Source organism: Macaca thibetana, chromosome 14 (genome assembly GCF_024542745.1).
Source record: "Macaca thibetana thibetana isolate TM-01 chromosome 14, ASM2454274v1, whole genome shotgun sequence".
Lineage (NCBI taxonomy): Eukaryota > Metazoa > Chordata > Mammalia > Primates > Cercopithecidae > Macaca > Macaca thibetana.
The window spans coordinates 1,187,994-1,208,088 of NC_065591.1; the positions used below are offsets into that span (position 1 = coordinate 1,187,994).

At 49.0% G+C, this 20,095-nt stretch overlaps 1 protein-coding gene across 6 annotated transcripts in view; it reads right to left on the reverse strand.

Moving 5' to 3' along the window:
• POLR2L (RNA polymerase II, I and III subunit L) overlaps nt 1-20,095 on the reverse strand; it is a 627,758-nt gene that overhangs the window by 495,828 nt on the left and 111,835 nt on the right. The window contains exon 1 of one of the 6 annotated variants that reach the window (XM_050758008.1): nt 13,814-13,818. The exons of 2 other annotated variants lie outside the window; for them this stretch is intronic. The gene's annotated coding sequence lies outside the window, so the exon portion shown is untranslated. 3 more of the 6 variants (XM_050758007.1, XM_050758006.1, XM_050758005.1) reach the window with 3 other exon arrangements.

The window sequence follows — 20,095 nt, forward strand, 5'->3', positions numbered from 1 at the left end:
CATGGCCCACCTCTACTAAAAATGCAAAATTAGCTGGGTGTGGTGGCGGGCACCTGTAATCTGTTACTCAGGAGGCTGAGGCAGGAGAATCGCTAGAACCCAGGAGGTGGAGGTCACAGTGAGCTGAGATCACGCCATTGCACTCCAGCCTGGGCAACAGAGCGAGACTCTGTCTCAAAATAAAATAAAATAAAATAAAAAGGCCGGGCGTGGTGGCTCAAGCCTGTAATCCCAGCACTTTGGGAGGCCGAGACGGATGGATCACGAGGTCAGGAGATCGAGACCATCCTGGCTAACACGGTGAAACCCCGTCTCTACTAAAAAAATACAAAAAAATTAGCCGGGCGAGGTGGCGGGCGCCTGTAGTCCCAGCTACTCGGGAGGCTGAGGCAGGAGAATGGCGGGAACCCGGGAGGCGGAGCTTGCAGTGAGCCGAGATCGCGCCACTGCACTCCAGCCCGGGCGACAGAGCGAGACTCCGTCTCAAAAAAAAAAAAAATAGGCCAGGTGCAGTGGCTCACACCTGTAATCCCAGCACTTTGGGAGGCCGAGGTGGGCAGATCACTAGGTCAGGAGTTTGAGACTAGCTTGGCCAACATAGTGAAACCCTGTCTCTACCAAAAATACAAAAAATTAGCTGGGCATGGTGGCAGGTGCCTGTAATCCCAGCTGCTTTGGAGGCTGAGGCAGGAAAATCGCTTGAAGCTGGGAGTCGGAGGTTGCAGCGAGCCGAGATCGTGCCACTGCACTCCAGCCTGGAGGACAGTGCAAGACTCTGCCTCAAAAAAAAAAAAAAAAAAGATATCAGGACTAGCAAGACTATTGTCTACAGTAAGACAATAAAGAGTCCAGGGAACAACACAGAGCCTGCAGAGGTGACAGGGTGGGCAACAGGTGGCCTTTTTAGTACATGACATTGGGCCAAGCAGCAAGATCTATGAAATAAAATGGAGTCAGACCCCTACTTAATGCCACTTTCTTTTTTTTTTTTTTTTTTTTTGAGACGGAGTCTCTCGCTGTCGCCCAGGCTGGAGTGCAGTGGCGCGATCTCGGCTCACTGCAAGCTCCGCCTCCCGGGTTCCCGCCATTCTCCTGCCTCAGCCTCCCGAGTAGCTGGGACTACAGGCGCCCACAACCGCGCCCGGCTAATTTTTTGTATTTTTAGTAGAGACGGGGTTTCACCGTGGTCTCGATCTCCTGACCTTGTGATCCGCCCGCCTCGGCCTCCCAAAGTGCTGGGATTACAGGCGTGAGCCACCGCGCCCGGCTTAATGCCACTTTCATACACCAATTCTGGGTGGACTCAAAATTTAAAGGCAGAAGGCCACATTGCAGAGCTTTTCGGAAATAATTCAGAAGACAACATTCCTGAACCCAGGGCAGAGAAAGGTTTTCTTAAACAAGACTAAGAGGCACTAGCCATGAAGGACTGAGTCGTTAAAGTAGCAACTTCTGTATTGTGACCTGTGGACTTCTGTTAGGTGTGTTTCTGATTTGGATATAACAGGGCATGTAGGCCAGGCATGGTGCCTCACACCTGTAATCCCAGCACTTTGGGAGGCTGAGGTGGGCAGATCACAAGGTCAGGAGTTCGAGACCAGCCTGACCAACATGATGAAACCCTCTCTCTACTAAAAATACAAAAATTAGCCAGACGTGGTGGCAGATGCCTGTAATCCCAGCTAATCGGGAGGGTGAGGCAGGAGAATCACTTGAATCCAGGAGGCAAAGGTTGTAGTGAGCCAAGATCATGCCACTGCACTCCAGCCTGGGCTACAGAGTGAGGTTTCGTCTCAGAAAAAAAAAAAGAGAAGGGGCAATTCTGGAGGCCTGGGGTCCGGCCAGATAGATTTCTGTTGTACTCTCAGACCACGGTTACATTAAATTAGAAATCAATAATATGAAGGTAGCTGGAAAAGATGACTGGAAAGATTATAATGAATGGACTCTCTACAGAGGAGGGGCAGAGTTCAGTGAATGAGTTAAGTGAATGTTCTAAGTGTAGACTGTAAAGAAAATTCTGACTTAAATGTTAGATGCTCCAAGTAATTGCTCACATTCCCTTAGATAGCTGATGCCAACGTCCAGAGCTTGATATGCATGGACCCTGACCCTGTGAATCACCTGGGTGAGGTCATCTGCCTGTGGAACCATCATTGCTTCCAGCCCCGTTCCACGTTGTCATGGGCGTTCCACTCCCCTTGGTCTTTCTATTTCTAGATTTCAACTCATAATGGCACACATGGGTCTGAGTAGTCATGGAACATTCTAATGTACCAAGAGCCCCAGACAAGTTTTCTGCATAACTTTCAGTGGGATTCTTGAGTAATAATGATACAAAACATCTTTGAGTGCTTAATATGTGCCACCACCACACCTGGCTAATTTTTTGTATTTTTAGTAGAGATGGAGTTTCACCGTGTTAACCAGGATGGTCTCGATCTCCTTACCTTGTGATCCGCCAGCCTCGGCCTCCCAAAGTGTTGGGATTACAGATGTGAGCCACCACGCCCGGCCAGCAAGACTTTTAATGGCAGTCTTGCAAGATCAGATGTCTGGTAGACAGGCACACCTGGGGCAGTTACAGCAGGTAATTGATCTCCTAGCACACAAACCCTCTCCCAGGTCCTCATTGGTCGAGTACTACGGAGTTACAATCTTCCCCGACATCACCTGAGTTTCATTTTCCCCCTTATAAGGTTATACCCCATCCCCTTCCCCACTTAAGTTTTGATTTGCCAATAATGAAACTTTCTTCATTTTTATGGCCGACCCCCCCTCTACATTCTGTTCGCTTATCGTGACCTTCCAGGTGCATGAGCCGTATGGTTTGTTCCATCCACAGACTGGCTGCCAGTGCTTAGATTTATCATGCCTTGAAAATGGACCATTCGGCCGGGCGCGGTGGCTCAAGCCTGTAATCCCAGTACTTTGGGAGGCCGAGGCGGGTGGATCACGAGGTCAGGATATCGAAACTATCCTGGCTAACATGGTGAAACCCCGTCTCTACTAAAAATACAAAAAAAAAAAAAACTAGCCGGGCGTGGTGGCGGGCGCCTGTAGTCTCAGCTACTTGGGAGGCTGAGGCGGGAGAATGGCGTGAACCCGGGAGGCGGAGCTTGCAGTGAGCCGAGATCACGCCACTGCACTCCAGCCTGGGAGACACAGCGAGACTCCGTCTCAAAAAAAAAAAAAAAAAAAAAAAAAAAAGAAAATGGACCATTAGGCCGGGCGCAGTGACTCAAGCCTATAATCCCAGCACTTTGGGAGGCTGAGACAGGCGGATCACGAGGTCAGGAGATCGAGACCATCCTGGCTAACACGGTGAAACCCTGCCTCTACTAAAAAATACAAAAAACTAGCCGGGTGAGGTGGCGGGTGCCTGTAGTTCCAGCTACTCAGGAGGCTGAGGCAGGAGAATGGCTGGAACCTGGGAGGCGGAGCTTGCAGTGAGCTGAGATCCGGCCACTGCACTCCAGCCTGGGCGACAGAGTGAGACTCCGTCTCAAAAAAAAAAAAAAAAGAAAATGGACCATTAAAATGTTTTCTCACAATACGATAAAGAAAACAACACTGACATACCAATTTACATCCCTCAGAATAGTAAAAATTAGAAAGGGGTTGGATATCAAGTTTGGGTGGGAATTGATGAGAAGGGAGGCTCTTGTATCCCTGAGTAGGAACTGGTGGAGGATCTCTGAGAAGTAATGTGGACGTGCTTAGTAAAAGTAAATGTGCTCTGTGAGCGCTGTCTCTTGAGAGCATACCCGGTAAACATGCTCACATTGACTCACCCGGGAATGCATTCAAGGCTGTTTTTGCACAGCTATTTGTGTAGCAGAAGTTGGTAGCCTAATTATTCATCTTTAGAAGAATTAATAAACAAAATGTGACAAGTATACACTTTGGAACACTGTGCAGTGCAGAGAGACAATAAAGTCGGTGTTCACAGAACCACTTGCATATGTTTATAAAATCCAGGAAAATATCTTAAGCCGCAGTTTTCAAGACATCAGACTTAAAAGACAGTAAAGTTCGGCAATCCCCAAGAGAGAAAGCAAGTGAGGTGAGCCCTGTGATTGCCTCTCTATACCACCTAGAGAGTTTCCAGGCTGCAGCACAGGGATGTGTAACACAGGCAAAGACACGTGGTCTCCCTGAGCTGAGGACACTTCGCTGGGAGTCCAGGGAGGACAGGAAAGCTGGAGTTCTCAGGGCAGAGTGCCAGGGAGGAGACAGCTGCACAGTGAAAGAGGAACAGAGGCCTGCAGAGGCTCCTTCTGGCGTCTTCAGCTCAGTACTGATGAGTACATGCATCTGATGAAGCCAGCCAAGGAAAGAATTTCAGAAATAACATTGCTAGCTAACACAGGGCCAGGAATAGTTCCTATTCCCACCATTTAGAGTGAAAAACCACAGAATTGACAGGATACCAAGTAGAGTACTCAGAAGTGTTTTGCCTTCACATTGCCAGGGATAAGTGGGCCATTTTATAATGATAATGGGATAAATAAATCAGGAGGACATATAAATCCTAAATGTTTGTACACTTAGTTATAGAGTTTCAAAATACTTTTAAAGTTTTGCTTCAAAAGACCAAAATCTGATGGAACTGCAAGGAGAAGCAGGCAAATTCACAACTGTAGCTGGAGATTTCAACAGTCTTTTCTCAGCATTCCATAAAACAAATAGAGAAGCTTAGTTCAGGTAGAAGATTTGAACAACACTATCAAACAACTTGATCCAGCTGACATTTATAGAAAACTCCACCCAACACCAGCAGAATACATTGGATGTGTATCAAGATAGACCACATTCTGGGCCAGAAAAGAAGTCTAAAATGAGTATGTTCTCTGACCAAAATGGAATTAAATTAGAAAGCAACAGTAAAAAGCTATCTGCAAAATTCCCATTATATTTGGAAACTAACATACTACTAAATATCCCATGTGTCAAAGAAGAAATCAAAAGGAAAATTAGGTAGTGTTTTGAACTGAATGAAGATAAAAACATATATTATGTTTTGTGGGATGCAGCTAATGCTGTATTTAAGGGGAAATTCATAGCACTAAATATCTAGATTAAAAAAGAGGGAAGGTCTCAAATAACTGATATTAGCATTTTTCTTTAGACATTAGAAAAAGAAGAGCAAATTAAGTTCTAAGGAAGCAGAGAATGATAAATAAAGGTCACAGCAGAAATCAAATGAACTAGAAAACAGAAAGACCACAGAGAAAATCAGTAAAAACCAAAGCTCATTTTTGAGAAGGTCAATAAAATTGATAAACCTCTGGGTAGACTGAGCAGGAAAAACAATATAGGAAACACAAATTACCAGTACCAGGAATGAGAAAGGAGGCATCATTACAGATTCTACACACATTAAAAGAATAATAAGGGAATGTTATGAACAGCTTTACTTAAGTGCAACAAAATGAAATAGACATATTTCTTGAATGACAAATTATCAAAACTCACTCCAGAAAAAATAGAAAAAATATTCCTTTATTTATTAAAGAAGTTAAAAAAAAAAAAAAAAACACCTTTCTACAAAGAAAACTCCAGACTCAAAGGCTTCACTGGTGAATCTCAAATAATAAGAAGTCTCAAACATATACAAATATTTGAGAAAGAAATAACACCAATTTTACAGAGACTCTTCCAGAAAATAGTGTAGGAGGAAATACTTTCCAACTCATTCCATGAAGCCATAGCATATGCTGGTACTATCGTCAGACAAATACATGGTAAGAAAAGAAAAGAGCAAACCAATAGCCTTCACAAACCCACACACAAAATTCTCAACAAAAATGTGAGCAAATTGAATTTATCAGTGTAGAGTAAGGATAATACATCATGACAAAGTGGCATTTATTTCAGGAATGCAAGAGTGGTTTAGCATTTGAAAATTATCCTGCAATGTAATTTACCACATTAATAGAAAAACCAGATGATCATCAGAATAGAGGCAGAAAAAGCATTTGACAAAATCCAAAATCCATTCCAGATATTAGCTTTCTGCAACATAGGAATAGAAGGGAATTCCCTCAATCTGATAAAGGGCATCTGCAAAAAACATACAGCTGACATTGTACCCAATCGTGAAAGAAGGAATGCTTTCCCCTAAGATCCTAAGATCAGGAGCAAGGCAAGGATGTCCACTTTAATTACTTCTACTAAACCCTGCAATGCAGGCTAAACCCTGCAATGCAGGCTAGAGACAGGACAATCAGGCAAGAAAAAGAAAAAAAGGTGCCCAGTTGAAAAATAAGGAAAACTGTCTTCATTCACAGACAAATGATTGCCTACGTAGAAAATCCTACAAAATCTGTAGAATGCAGTAGCTACTAGAAGTAATTAGTGAGTTTAGCAAGTTTGCAGACTTTAAGGGAAGTAAAAAAAAAAAAAAAAGTTGTATTTCTACAGTAACAAACAATCATACACTAAATAAAAAGCAATTCTATTAATAACATCAAAAACTTAAATACTTAGAAATAAATCTGACAAAAATGTGCAAAACTTACATATTGAAAATTACAGGCTGGGAGGGGTGGCTCACTCCTGTAATCCCAGCACTTTGGGAGGCGGAGGCAGGGGGATCGCCTGAGCTCAGGAGTTTGAGACCACCCAGGGCAACATGGTGAAACCCTGTCTCTATTAAAATTCAAAAGAATTCGCCAGGCATGGTGGTGCATGCCTGTAATCCCAGCTACTCGAGAGGCTGAGGCACAAGAGACCCTTCAGCCCCAGAGGCGGAGGTTGTAGTGAGCCGAGATTGTGCCACTGCACTTCAGCCTGGGTGACGGAGCAAGACTCCGTCTCAAAATAAATAAATAAATAAATAAATAAATAAATAAATAAATTTACAAAATATGGCTGAGGGATTAAAGAATAGCTAAATAAATGGAAAGATACATTTTGTTCATATTAAGACTCAATATCTTTAAGATGTTAATTATCCCCTTATTGGTCTAGAGATTCAATAGAACCCCAACCAAAATCCCAGTGGCTCTAAGGAATTGATAAATTATTGCTAAAATTCGTATGAAAATGCAACAGATCTAGAAAATCCAAAACAACTTTGAAAAAGAAGAATGGCTGGGTGCGGTGGCTCACACCTGTAATCCCAGCACTTTGGGAGGCCGAGGCAGGTGGACCACCTGAGGTCAGGAGTTCGAGACCAGTCTGGTCAACATGGTGAAACCCCGTCTGCACTAAAAAATACAAAAAAAATTAGCCGGGCATGGTGGCGTGTGCCTGTAATCCCAGCTACTTGGGAGGCTGAGGCAGGGGAATTGCTTGAACCAGGGAGGTAGAGGTTGCAGTGAGCTGAGATCGCACCATTGTACTCTAGCCTGAGTGACAGAGCGAGACTCCGTCTCAAAAAAAAAAAAAAAAAAAAAAAGACAAAGAAAAAGAAGGATGCAATTGGAACAGTTAAGCTAATTTATTTCAAGAGATATTATAAAATGACAGTCCTCAAGCCAGTGTGGCACTGATGATGTCAGTATCAACAGTAGGTCGGCAGGACAACATAGAGTACAGAAACAGATTCACAGATCTGTGGTTAATTGTTTAAACATGGTTAATTGTGGTTTAGAAATGCATAGCATAAAATGTACCACCTTAATCATTTTTTTTTTCAGTCTTACTCTGTTACCTAGGCTGGAGTGTGGTGGCATAATCATGGCTCACTGCAGCCTTGATCTCCTGGGCTCACGTGATCCTCCCATCTCAGCCTCCCAAGTTGCTGGGACCACTGTGCTTGGCTAATTGGTCTTTTTTTTTTTTTTTTTTTTTTTTTTTTTTTTTTTAGTAGAGATGACGTCTCACTATGATGCCCAGGCTGGTCTTGAACTCCCCGGCTCAAGTGATCTTTCTGCTTCGGCCTCCCAAAGTGGTGTGAGCCACTGCACTAGGCCTTACTCATTTTTAAGCGTATATTTAAGTAGTGTTAAATATATTCATATTGTTGTACAACCAAGCTCCAAAACGTTTTCATCTTGCAAACAACAACTCCCCATTTCCCCTCCCCTGGTCGCTGGTAACCGACATTCTACTCTCTGTTTCTATGAATTTGACCACTTAGAACTTTGGGAGGCTGAGGCAGGCGGATCACAAGGTCAGGAGATCGAGACCATCCTGGCTAACACCGGTGAAACCCCGTCTCCACTAAAAATACAAAAAATTAGCTGGGCGTGGTGACGGGCGCCTGTAGTCCCAGCTACTCAGGAGGCTGAGGCGGGAAAATGGTGTGAACCCGGGAGGCAGAGCTTGTAGTGAGCTGAGATCGCGCCACTGCACTCCAGCCTGGGCAGCAGCAAGACTCCATCTCAAAAAAAAAAAAAAAAAAAAAAAAAGAAGAAAGAAAAGAAGAAAACCTGATGTTAGTGGAGTCGGATAGTATTTATCTTTTAGTGACTGACTCATTTCATGAAGATGAACCCCTAGATTCATTCACACTATAACATGTGTGAGAATTTCCTTCCTTTTTAAGGGCTGAATAATGTCCCATTGTAAGCATGTTTCACATTTATTTTTCCGCTCACCTGTCGATGGACGTTTGGGTTGGTTTCACCTCTTGGTTGTTATGAATAATTCTGGATGAATAAATTTTCTTTTTTTTTTTTTTTTTTGAGACGGAGTCTCGCTCTGTCGCCCAGGCTGGAGTGCAGTGGCGCTATCTCGGCTCACTGCAAGCTCCGCCTCCCGGGTTTACGCCATTCTCCTGCCTCAGCCTCCCGAGTAGCTGGGACTACAGGCGCCCGCCACCTCGCCCGGCTAATTTTTTTGTATTTTTAGTAGAGACGGGGTTTCATTGTGTTCGCCAGGATGGTCTCGATCTCCTGACCTCGTGATCCGCCCGTCTCGGCCTCCCAAAGTGCTGGGATTACAGGCTTGAGCCACCGCGCCCGGCCGGATGAATAAATTTTCAACAAAAGTGTCAAGGCAGTTCAGCAGAGAAAGGAAGGTCTTTTCAACAAACGGTGCTACAGCAATTGTATATCCACACGCAAAACCATAACTTTGATCGGTATTTCACATCATGAAAAAAATTAACTGAAAATTAATCATATAGATCTAGGTATAAAATGTAAATATATAAGTATTAGTGAAGAAAACAGTAGAAAATCTTTGTACTCTCGGATGAAGTAAAGATTTTCTAGATACAACGGGAAAAGCAAAATCTATAAGAGAAAAAATGATAAATCATACTTCATTAAGTAGAATAACTTTTGTTCTCCTAAAGATGCTAAGAGAATAAAAAGACAAGCCATAGACCAAGAAAATATTTGCAAATTGTATATCCAATAAGGACGTGTATGTAGAATATATCGAGAACTCTTTAAACTCAACAGCAGGAAAACCAACAACCCAACTAAAAATGGGCAAAAGATTGGAACAGACACTTCAAGGAAGACACAGAAGTGGCAAAGAGGCCGGGCGGTGGCTCACGCCTGCAATCCCAGCACTTTGGGAGGCTGAGGCAGGTGGATCACCTGAGGTCAGGAATTTGAGATGAGCCTGACCAACATGGTGAAACCCTGTCTCTACTAAAAATGCAAAAAAATTAGCCAGGCGTGGTGGCAGGCGCCTATAATCCCAGCTATTCAGGAGGCTGAGGCAGGAGAATCACTTCAATCTGGGAGGTGGAGGTTGCAGTGAGCCAAGATCATGCCACTGCACTCCAGCCTGGGAGACAGAGCGAGACTGTATCTCAAAAAAAAAAAAAAAAAAAAAAAAAAGTGGCAAAGAAGCACATGAAAGCATGCTCAGCATGTCCGTCATCAGAGAAACGCAAACTAAAAGCACAGCAAGCTGCCACCGCACGCCTATTCCAGCACGACATTAAAAACGCTGGCTACACCAACGGCTGCTGGGGACGTGGAGGAGCTGGATCTCCCATCACTGATGCTGGGAAAGCAAAACGGTGCGGCTGCTTTGGAAGACAGTTTTGTAGTTTCTTAAAAGGTTTTGTATTCTTGTTACTGAGTTTCTGAAAAAGTTAACACCCACCTGCTGTGCGATTCCTCTCCTAGGCCTTTCGCTGGGAAATATGAAAATTCCTTGTCGCTGTGAAGGATGTCCACGGCTGCTTTATTTGTAATGGTCTCAAACTGGGAACAACCCGATGTCCATTGATGTGGAAACAGATAATCCGTGCTATGTCCAACCAGTGGAATTCCATTCCGTCACAAAAAGGAGTGAATTATCTGCACGCACAACATGAAAGAATCTCAAAATTACTTTGCCGAATGAGGGAAGCCGGCATCACGTGACAGAGTAAACACTGTAAGAGATTCCATGTGTTCAAAACATGGGGAGATGCAAACTGACCTATCGTGTTAGTCGGTTCTTGCACTGCTATAAAGAAATACCTGAGACTGTGTAATTTATTTAAAAAAAAAAAAAAGACTTAATTGTAGGCTGTACAGGAAACATGGTGGTTTCTGCTTCTGGGGAGGCCTCAGGAAACGCACAATCATGGCGGAAGGCAAAGGGGGACCTGGCAGGTCAGGTCACGTGGCTGGAGCAGGAGCAAGAGAGGGGGTGGGGAGGTGCCACACACTTTTAAACAAGTAGATCTCATGAGAACTCACTATCATGACGACAGCTCCCAGTGGGGACAGTGCTAAACCGTGAGGAGCCACCCCCAAGGTCTAATCACCTCCCACCAGGCCCCACCTCCAGCACTGGGGATAACAATTTGACATGAGAGTTGGGTGGGGACACAGATCCGAACCATTACCACCTGTGAAAACAGAAGCCAGGTCAGTGGGCTGCAGAGAGAGGATGGAGGGAGAGGGCAGGAGGAAGGTGAGTGGCTCTGGAGGCTTGTTGGGGGGGGGGTCTGTTCATTATCTCGATTGTGGTGATGCTTTTGGTGTCATTTGCAAAAGGCAAAATGTATCAACCGATAACACTTTAGATAAGTGCGGCTTGTATGCAACTCATACTTGAGCTAGCTGCTGAAAGAGAGATGTATATCCACAAAACACCACGCACAGGAAGATGCCCGCGTAGTTAAGGGACCGGGGCACAAACATCAGCATTGAACCAGGGGCTGAGTTCTGCAGCCGGAGTGGAGCCCCACAGCGGGAAGCAAGCTGAATACACACAGAGACCATTAGGACCATGCAATGGCACGGTGGCCACAGCCGCCAAGAGCGCCAGACAGGGGCCAGCAGCGCAGCAGGAGCTACCCCAAAGGGCTGCCCCGTCCAGGAGAAGTCTAGAAACCACAGCCAAGGACTGGCCCTGAATATCTCATTCTGGAAGCAATTCCAAGGGAAGCCCAGCCTTGGCGGCTCAGCAGAGGTGACTCAGAGCAGTGGTCCATCCTGCCATGCACAGACCAGCAGTCCTCCCTGGGCAGAGGAACTTCAGAATGCACCAAATTCATGCACTTGGTTCAAGCAGTTTCAGAAAGTTGCAGTCTGCTTGCTCTCTCTCCCAGGTGAGCTTTAGGCAAAGATGTTCTTTTGAGGTACCAGATATGTCCTCTCCTTGCTCCCAGTAAAGGTGGCTGAGAGCTGCTGCCAGACACTGAAGCCCTTGACCACGTGGGCACTGCTCATGGGACGTCCTCAGAATTGTCCCTAAAGGACGTCCCTGGAGAGCCACCAGGGAGCCTGTCCACCTCCTAGCTGGCTCGGCCAGCCCCAATTTCAGCACACAGGGTTCCTCCACCTCTCAGCTCTCATGAGTGATGCTGTTGTGAACATGCAACATGGGTATGCAAATATTTCCTTGAGACCCTGCCTTCAATGAGATGTCATTCCTTTTTATGGCCGGATAATACTCGGTTGTGTAGATTCAGCCCATGTTTCATCAGTTGATGGACATGTAGGTTAATTTCACATTGGGATATTATAAATAATGCTGCTAATTTTTGTGGACAGTTTTTTTGGGGACAGGTTTGTGGACAGGTTTTTATGTGGACACACTTTCAGTTCTTTTGGGCATATATGTAGGAGCGGAATTGCTGGGTCATGTGACAACTTCATGCGTAACCTTTGGAACAACTGCCTGACTCTTTTCCATGGTGTCCACACCATTTTACATTCCCTCCAGTGATGAATGAAGCTTCCAATTTCTCCAGTCCCCAACAACACTTGCTGTTTTCCAGTTTAAACAAAATTATTAACAGAGATTGTAGCCACCCTAGTGGGTGCATTTCCCTGAAGGCTAGTGATGTGCAGCATGTTTTTGTGTTGATCTGTCATCTGTGCATCTTCTTGGAAAAATGTGTATTCACATGCTTTGCCATTTTTTAACTGAGCTGTCCTTTCATTGTCAAGTTGTAATTGTTCTTTGTGTCATGTGACCCCCTTTATATACACCAGATACAAGTCTCTTATAGACAAGTGATTTGCAAATATTTTCTCCCATTTTGCAGATTGTTTTTTGGTTTTCTTGATGATGTCCTTTGAAGCACGAATTTTTTTGATTTTAAGGAATTCAGTTTATCTTTTTCTTTTGTTTCTGTGCTTTTTGGATCATATCTAAGAAAACCAAGGTCACAAAGATTCACCCCTATGTCTTCTCAGTGATTTACAGTTTGAATTCCTACGTCTAGGTCTTTAACTCGCTTTGAACTAATTGTTCTATGTGGTGTGAGGCACCTGTCTCTTCCTAGTGACGACTGCACTCCCCCTGTCCCCAAGAATGACTCCTGACTCCACTGCATACGAGTCCCTCTCCCCTACCTTCTGCCTAGAAAACTCCTATTCATCCCATCAAAACCCAGCCCTGGGTAGCTGCTGGGTTATGGCTTTTTTCACACTCCTCGGCAGCTTTAACTGCTGCCTGAGATGTGGGGTCAGGGCCAGTGCCCTGCAGGGCCTGTCATAGCCCTTCTCACCAGCACTGAGACTGGTCACCTCTGAGTCTGGTGGGCCCGGGGCCCCCACGCAGCTGCACACAAGTGTTGCTGCGTGACTGGTGATCATACAGTCGACTTTCGCGGTGACATTCATGCACCGGGGACTTCACAATTCCCCGGACTCGTCATGAGAGCTGCTCAGCCCCATGTTACAAATGGGGAAGCTGAGGCTGGGGGTTGAGTAACTTGCTGAGTTCACACAGTGAGTGGATGGCTGGATGAGTTCCTAAAACGAAGGTCGATTCTGCATGATGAAGCCAAATTGGAGCCCAAAATTCTCTCTTCCAGCCCCCAATAGCATATTATTGGTGCCCTGAAAGGCATATAAAAAGACCAGATGCCCAGGACAGGGGGCGGTGCCCGATAAAACAGCTGCATTAGAGAATGACTTTGCAACTCTGGAGGGAATCCACTGAAACCCAGCGCTCCTATAAATAGCAGCTCTTGCAAAGCAGCCGGTGTGATTTTTCGTGGTGGTGGCGAATTCAGAGATTCAGAAATCCAGAAATCCATGTTCCCGGAGAAGGGAGTGGGGTGGGGAGGGAGGTTGCAAACAATGCCATCTTCAGGAACAAAACTCCTGCTTAACGAAGCGCCACCTTCGGGCAGGTGGCCCCAGGCGATGTTGTGTGTCTCTCCTGGCCGTGGACGAATGAAGGGACGCCTGGGGTGACGCTGGGCCAGGGGCCTGGGGCTTGTGGGTGTCGGCTCCCATCTCTGGATTCTCCCCTGCTCTCCTCCCACCTCCTCAGCCCTTTCCCTCCTCCCACCTCCCTCCTACCTCCTCCCACCTCCCCCGCCCTCTCCCTCCTCCCACCTCCCCCCACCTCCCACCTCCCCCCACCTCCCACCTCCCCCCCCCCTCCCCTCCCCCTCCCCCCTCCTCCCACCTCCCCCCACCTCCCACCTCCCCCCCACCTCCCACCTCCCCCCACCTCCCCCGCCCTCTCCCCACCCGCGTGCACCCCCCTCTCCGCGCTGCTCACCGCCCCCCATTCCCTAGAGGCCACTTGCTCCCCCGTCCTTGGCCCTGAGCCCCCAGTACCGCCCCGTGCCCGCCTCACTTCTCCCCTGGAGGCGCGTCCGTCCGGGAAACGGTCCTAAGGCCGGCCCCACTCGCTCCAGAGCCGCTGCAAATCCGTCATTCAGACGCGAAGACAAAGCGTCCCTGGCGCAGCCTGAGAAGCAGCGGGACGGCGGCGCGTTCCTGAGTTCCCGCCGCGCGGGCGCCTGGCGAGGGCTGGGGGCGAGCGGGGGGCGAGGGGGGCGCTGGGCTCACCCCAGGCCCGCAGGTGTCTCGGGACGGCCCGGGCTCCCCGCGCTCCCGGCGCTTACTCCGGAGCCTCCTCCTGTGCGAAACGCATCCGTGCCCCGGCGCCGGGACCCTGCAGGGCTGTGGGTTCGCGCTGCTGCTGATCCTGCATCTTCCCCCCACGGCCCCGCGTCCAGCCCGCCCCGCCCGCGGTGGGAGACGCGCCCTCCAGGTGCGGGGGAGACGCGCGGACAGCGGGATGGAGACGGTGAGACCCGCCTGACCCCGCCCCGCGCTCCAGCTTCTTCTCCAGGAAGAGGTTTCGCCGCTGCCCGGGGGTCCCCGTCCCTCCCCAGCCCGAACCCCCGAGCCACGGCCCCACCCCCGCCTGGCGCTCCGGGAACGCGCGGCCTCGGACCCCCCAGCCCCGCGCAGCCCCCTGTCCCCGGCTGGGGTCCCTCGGACGCCGCGAGGCTCGGCTCGGCGTGTTCATAAGTCCCCCCAGCTCCCCCGCAGCTTCGAGCCTCAGAAACGCGGGGCAGAGACGCGGAACGGAGCCGCCTGGCGCGGAGACTCCGGCGCGGAGACTCCCCCGTGGCTCGGGGGCCCGAGGCGGGGGCGGGGGGCGCGCTCGCTTCTTCCCTCGCGGGGGTCTTCCCAGCCCCCGTTCCAAGCGCGCTTTTCATTCCGCGTCGTCTTATCTGACAAACGTTAAAAAGAGCGAGGATGGGAGGCTCCAAGTCCCGCCCGAGCCCCCGCGGGGCCGCCGCCCCCTGGAAGCCCCCGTGGCCACGTGGCGGCTCCGTGGAGGGCGCGGTCCTGTCCCCGGAGCCACCGCGGGGAGGGACGCCAGGGCCTGGGGGGCGCCTCCGGGGGACAGAGGCGGCCACAGAGGGGCTCCCGGGACCCTCGCGAAATTCGGATTCACGGGGCAACCGGCCTCAGACCTCCTCACTCCCTCCCTCAGCAGAGCGGTTCACCTGCCGGCCCGTGAGTCTCCTCTGCCGATCTCCCTTCTCCTGGTCTCTCTCTCTCTCTTCTTTGTCTCTCCGTCTCTCTCTCTCTCTTTTGTCTCTCTCTATTTCTGTGTCTCTGTACCTCTCTCTCTCATCTCTGCCTCTTTCTCTAATCACTCTTCTGTTTCTCTTTGTCTCTATCTCTGCTTCTCTGTCTCTCTGCCTCTGTCTCTCATGCCTCATCTCTGTTCTCTGTCTCATCTCTGTTCTCTGTCTCCGTTCTGTCCTCTCTGTCCTCTGTCTCTCTGTCTCCCCTGGGCCTGGGTCCCTCCACCCCCTCACTTCACGCGCTGCTCATCTCTGGCTCTGTTGTCCTTGCCGCAGCCTCCTCCCCAGCTCAGGCCGGCAGGAGGCCCATCTCCTGCACCCCTCCCCGTCCTCCATCCTTTCTGGTCCCCCATCTCCTCCACACCTCTGCATCCTCCATCTTCTGGTCCCCCAGAGACCCCCTTTCAGTTCTTCGCCCCTGTCTCAGTGTGATATGGCTTGGCTCTAGGTCCCCACCCAAATCTCACGTTGAATTGTAATCCCCATAATCCTCCCGTGTCAATCTCGGGGCCAGGTGGCCGTGACTGGCTCGTGGGGGCGGGTCCCCCACGCTGTTCTCATTATAAGGAGTGAGTCTTGCCGCCAGAGCTGATGGTTTTATAAGAAGCTTCTCCCTTCCCTGGCACGCATTCTCTGTCCTGCCGCCCTGTGAAGAGGTGCCTTCCGCGGCCATTGTAAGTTTCCTGAGGCCTTCCCAGCCTTGCAGAACTGCGAGTCAATTAAACCTCTTTTCTTTATAAATTACCCAGTCTCGGGTTTTCTTGATAGCAGCGTGAGAACGGGCTCGAACAAGGGGTGTCCCAGGCTGGAGGTTGTCCGAGTCCCGGAAGCGTCCCCAGCACCAAGACTCCCCGGTGATCGCTGGCCATGAGGCCCGCCGGGGTGGAGGGTCTGGGCCACGGTGGATGGTTCTGGAGCTGCCCGGCCTCCAGCAGGAAACCTTCCTCTTCTGCACGTGAGTGTCTGCGGAAACTCCCATGACACTTACCGAAAGGAGGAAGCTTCTCACTGTGCTGTGCCTGTGCCTGGGAGCAGCTTGGGCACTTCTCAGCCGCTCATCGGTCAGGGCATCCACTGGGACCCGGCACTGCTCCGAGGCTGGGGGATGCAGCCGATGAGATCATATGCATGCATCTGTGAGCGTAAGCATGTGCATGCGTAAGGATGTCACCTCCAGACTGCACGGATGTGGCGTGTGCGTGAGTGTGCGTGTGTGGGCACCATGAAATAAGATTTTGAAATCAATACCCTTGACATTAAGCAAATACCTTTGTCAATAACTTTCTGGTTGGAGAGGAAATGAAAACTTGTTTGCAAGCTGTTTAGAGAAGAAGGGCCTCTTGAGTTCTCCAAGCAAAACCTCCACGAAGTCGCCAAAGGGAGCTCCGAGGGCAACTTAAAGGCCTTGACTATAAAACAGGAAAGATAGAAAACAAGCCAGTTAGGCTGCAGTAAGGCAGCAAAACACACTCCAGGAAAGTGGAGGAAATGAATTATTGAAAGCAAAATAGAAAGTGATAACATAGAAAAATTAAAAAGCAGACTTGCTCAATAAAACCCAAAGCTAGACTTGGAAAAGAATGAATTTGACCAAGGTAAATAGAAATGAATCAATAGAAAGACAAAACCGGCCAGGTGCAGTGGCTCAAGCCTGTCATCCCAGCACTTCGGGAGGCCAAGGCGGGTGGATCACTTGAGGTCAGGAGTTCGAGACCAGCCTCACCAACATGGCAAAACCCTGTCTCTACTAAAAATACAAAAATTAGCTGGGCGTGGTGGCAGGCACCTGTAGTCCCAGCTACTCGGGAGGCTGAGGCAGGAGAATCACTTAAACCTGGGAGGTGGAGGGTGCAATGAGCCAAGATCACGCCATTGTGCTCCATCCTGGGCGACAGAGCAAGACTCCATCTCAAAAAAAGAGAGAGAGAGAGAGAGAGAGAGAGAAGGAACAACCATGGGAGAGGAAAGGGAGTAAGGATAGATTCTGAAGACGTTTGAAAATTCAGAGAGAAAGCTTCACACACATTGATACCGATACATTTGAAGACCTTGATGAAATGGATCATTTCTAAGGCAACATGGGGAAAACGGACTTCTTCTTTAACTCATTCATTCCTAGATATTTGGAGGCCTCTCCCAGGAGCCAGGCTGCTGAGACCGCAGGAGACAGACAGACAGGGACCCCTGCCTTTGAGGCGCTGACCTTCTCACAGGATCCAAGCGAGGCAGAAAACCACGATGAGCCACGACCAGGAAGACATAAGATAGTGCCCATACCCCCACCAGCAGCCGGGGGACCTGCAGAGCCAGCCCCGCAAACCTCCAAGAAGCAGGCTTGGTCTGTGTTACGTGAACACAGCGTCCAGGGACTGATGGACAGCTCCCACGGCCGTAGGGCCAGAGCTGGGCATGCCCAGGCCTTCTACTGTGGCCCACCCATGGACAGACATGACACACACAGAGGCAAACACGACACTTGCCCAGAAGTACACGCACACACACAGACACTGAGAGACATAAACACACATACACACTCACCTCGAAATATGACAAACACACACATCGAGACACACAGAGACACAAATGCATCTAGACACACACAGAGATGCACCTACATCCAGACACACAGAGAGACACTCACCTAGAGATACACACAAACACAAACACATCTAGAGACACACAGACGCACTCACCTAGAGATACACATAGACATGAACACATGTAGACACACACACACGCTCACCTAGAGATACACAGACACACCGACATCCAGACACACACAGACACACTCACACACAGACACAAACACATCCAGACACACACAGACACACTCACACACAGACACAAACACATCCAGACACACACAGACACACTCACACACAGACACAAGCACATCCAGACACACACACACACTCACCTAGAGATACACACAGATACAACCACATCCAGACACACACAGAGACGCATACCTAGAAATACACACAGACACACCCACATCCAGACACACAGACACACACTCACCTAGAGATACACACAGACACAAACACATCCAGACACACACAGAGACGCACACCTAGAAATAGACCCACATCCAGACACACACAGACACACACTCACCTAGAGATACACACAGACACACATCCAGACACACAGACACACACCTAGAAATACACACAGACACACCCACATCCAGACACACACAGAGACAGAGTCACCTGGAAATATAGACACAAACACATCCAGACACACACAGACACACCCACAGTAACACACACACACTGACACAGAAAAACACAGGTGCACACACACCCAGTGACACAGACACAGAGACGCAGACACACACACAAATGCACGGAGGCAGACACCCAGTAATACACATAGACACAGCCAGTAACATACAGCAAGAAAAAAAATGGAAAAGAGAAAACCACAGGACAGTATCACACAAAAATATGGATGCAAACATTCTGTAAATTTCCATTTTATAGTTTTAATTTCACAAGCCACGCACAGATGACCAGCGACACAGATGGTGTCTAGATCCCCCATGGCTGTCCCATGGCCCAGCCCCTTCGCCTCCCCAGAGCTGACGCTGTCTGCCTGGTTTAGGGTGGGGTCTCTGCTGCTTATGGAAATGCACAGTGTGACCACTGTCTGCCTGGTTTAGGGTGGGGTCTCTGCTGCTTATGGAAACACACAGTGTGACCACAGTCCACAAGGTTTAGGGTGGGGTCTCTGTTGCTTATGGAAACACATAGTGTGACCGCTGTCCGTCTGGTTTAGGGTGGGGTCTCTGTTACATACAGAAACACACAGTGTGACCGCCGTCTGCGTGCTTTAGGGTGGCGTCTTTGCTGCTTATGGAAAACACACAGTGTGACCACTGTCCGTCTGGTTTAGGGTGGGGTCTCTGTTACATACAGAAACACACAGTGTGACTGCCGTCTGCATGGTTTAGGGTGGGGTCTCTGTTACATACAGAAACACACAGTGTGACCGCCGTCCGTCTGGTTTAGGGTGGGGTCTCTGCTGCTTATGGAAACACACAGTGTGACCGCCGTCCGTATGGTTTAGGGTGGGGTCTCTGCTGCTTATGGAAACACACAGTGTGACCGCCGTCCGTATGGTTTAGGGTGGGGTCTCTGCTGCTTATGGAAACACACAGTATGACCGCCGTCTTCGTGCTTTAGGGTGGGGTCTTTGCTGCTTATGGAAACACACAGTGTGACCGCTGTCCGTCTGGTTTAGGGTGGGGTCTCTGTTACATACAGAAACACACAGTGTGACTGCCGTCTGCATGGTTTAGGGTGGGGTCTCTGCTACATACAGAAACACACAGTGTGACTGCCGTCCGTATGGTTTAGGGTGGGGTCTCTGCTACATACAGAAACACACAGTGTGACTGCCGTCCGTATGGTTTAGGGTGGGGTCTCTGTTACATACAGAAACACACAGTGTGACCGCCGTCCGTATGGTTTAGGGTGGGGTCCTTGCTGCTTATGGAAACACACAGTGTGACCGCCGTCCGCATGGTTTAGGGTGGGGTCTCTGCTACATACAGAAACACACAGTGTGACTGCCGTCTGCATGGTTTAGGGTGGGGTCTCTGTTACATACAGAAACACACAGTGTGACCGCCGTCCGTCTGGTTTAGGGTGGGGTCTCTGCTGCTTATGGAAACACACAGTGTGACCGCCGTCCGTATGGTTTAGGGTGGGGTCTCTGCTGCTTATGGAAACACACAGTGTGACCGCCGTCCGTATGGTTTAGGGTGGGGTCTCTGCTGCTTATGGAAACACACAGTATGACCGCCGTCCGTCTGGTTTAGGGTGGGGTCTCTGCTGCTTATGGAAATGCACAGTGTGACCACTGTCTGCCTGGTTTAGGGTGGGG